The 2,252-nt window shown below is 56.4% G+C and overlaps 1 pseudogene; it reads right to left on the bottom strand.

Moving 5' to 3' along the window:
• Positions 1 to 175: 175 nt before the first annotated feature.
• On the bottom strand, positions 176 to 1,998 carry LOC142436440 (DNA-binding protein RFX5 pseudogene; annotated as a pseudogene).
• Between the last annotated feature and the right edge of the window lie 254 nt (positions 1,999 to 2,252).

Here is a 2,252-nt window from a genome sequence, read left to right as displayed (position 1 = left end):
TTGTTAGTGACATAGAAGGCAAAGGTATCAAGCTGGCGGGGTCAGAGGCAAGACGAGGTGACTCAGCAGCTGTACAGAGAATGGGTCAAATGAGAAGCAAGTGCAAAGGGGCTTCTACTAAGCAGGCAGAGTTGACATATGTATGTATACACACTTAAATTCTCTTCCCCACCTTTCACGAGGGGGTTGCTTTGGGGTCCTTCCAGTCATGGGGTAAGGGACTTGGAAGCACATGCCCCTTGAAGCCTTTGCTATCCTGTGTGGCACTCTCTGCCTCTCCCTTTCCCAACGGAAGGGCCTCTTTTGGGGCTTCTACTGCCCTTGATGACACTCACTTTGGGGGTGACAATAATTTTCTCCCCTGCTTCTTTGGCATGTCGAGAACTAGAGCCCCTTACTCCTTTGGGAATAGCGCCATCTTCCTGACCCTGGGCAAGCACTGTCCCCCTCTCGGCCTCACCCTTTAGCCCTGTCCCCTCCGACCCTCCCGAGGAGTTGCTTGCCGCTCCAGAGCGCCATGTCTCCAGTGGTAACCTTGACCGGGCAGAGTCGGGGGCAGCTGCTGACTTCTCCGGGGTTAGAATTCCTTTCCCCCGCTTCCACCTGATTTTTATCGAGGACTCCCCCACCTTCTTTTGGCATCAGCTCCTACATCCTCTCCATCCTGCTTCGCTGCTTTTGTTGGCAGGCCCTGCCCCCTGGCCTCCCTCACAGGTCCTTCAGCGGTCCTCTTGACGCCCTTGTCATGGGGTCCCGGGTCGCTGGCTGTGCCTACCTCCCTGTTCTCCATGCTTCGGGCTGAGGGAGACCCACAGGTGGAGCTCACCAGTCCCAGGAAAAGGCGGGACAGCTGGTAAGGTCATGCTAATGATGGGCACTGCCGCCTGAGGAACCCCAGCCCTGCTGGGCAAAGGCAATGTAGCCACTTTTAAGGGGCCTTGAGAGAGCTTGGGGGCAGAATAGGTGGAGAGACTCGAATTGACTGGATATGTGAGCAAGAGGTCCGGGGGAGGAGCAGAGGGAGTCGAGCCACCAGGGACTTAGCTTGGGGGTCACTGGCTGCTGGGGCCGGGCTCTCGACTACACTCTTCTCCCGTTCTCCACGCCCTAGGGGGCCAGGCCCAGCCCGGGCTTCCAATTCCTTGGAAGGCTGGGCTGGTCCCTCTGATTTCTTCGGGTTCCGCCCTCCAGGTTCTCTACACCGCTCTTGGATTTCGATAACCGTTCTCGGGGGCCATGTTCATCCTCTTCAGCAAGCCCCATGGCCTGGAGCACATGCGCATGGGCGGATCTGGCAGAGATGAGGTGCTGCTGAAGCAGGAAGCGGGCGACCTCTACGATGGAACTGAAGGACCGTTTCAGGATTGGCTCTGGCCAGTCACAGGTCAGGGCGCAGGCTGCATCTACCAGTTCATCCCGCGGTGCCTGGGTCACTTCTGGGCCCATTTCTGGGCTCTCGGGGGCCCTTCAGGTCAAGTCCGGGCAGGGGTGGCATACATACCATGGGCTTTTTTCGTATGCCACTGTAGCAATATTTGGACTGGCCCTGGCCACCCAGCCTCCGGGCCTTGATGTCAGGGAAAATCTCTCTGATGGCTTTGCCAAAGTTGGCTGTGCTGAGTGGGCTGCAACAGGCGAGGCTCGTGCACAGTTTGCTTTGGCAGACAGGTGTCTGTGTGCTCTTCCAGGTGGTTGCGGATCCACTTATAAGCATAAATATACTCCTCGTCGCTGAGTGTGCTGGCCTCTGAGCTTTTGTCTCCAGTGCTGGGCCCTGAGGGGAGCTGAAGGTAGAGATACAGCTTGTCGTTGTCTGAGAATTTCTGTACATCTTGCAGAATCCCCTCCACTTTGTTCGCAAGGCCTTGGAAATGGTAGCTTGGAGCCTCTGAAGAAGGGTGGTGGGCTCACCCGCCTCCGCATTACCTGGGGGGGGGGCCCTCGGGGAGCCCTCCCCCCAGCCTTCGGGCTCTTAGAATCAGGTTCGTCTTCTGTCATCCCAGCACGAGGGCTCGTAGCCACCTTCACTCCAGCCCAGCCCCACGGTTCTGGCTCGGCCGGCTCGTGCGTTGCTTTATTTTCTTTTTTCCTGAATCTCCTCTAGTCTCTTTCAGAGCAATGTCTGATATTTTTCTTTTGGCTTTTTTCAAAAATCCATTCTATTATTTCCTATTCTTAAGAGTGGTTGGTCTGGCTAGACCAGAGGATGTACACTGGTACAGATAGGAGCTGGAAACACAGGGAATCCAGGG

This window comes from Tenrec ecaudatus, unplaced genomic scaffold (assembly GCF_050624435.1).
Source record: "Tenrec ecaudatus isolate mTenEca1 unplaced genomic scaffold, mTenEca1.hap1 Scaffold_2713, whole genome shotgun sequence".
NCBI lineage: Eukaryota > Metazoa > Chordata > Mammalia > Afrosoricida > Tenrecidae > Tenrec > Tenrec ecaudatus.
This window is presented reverse-complemented; position numbering and strand designations above follow the sequence as displayed.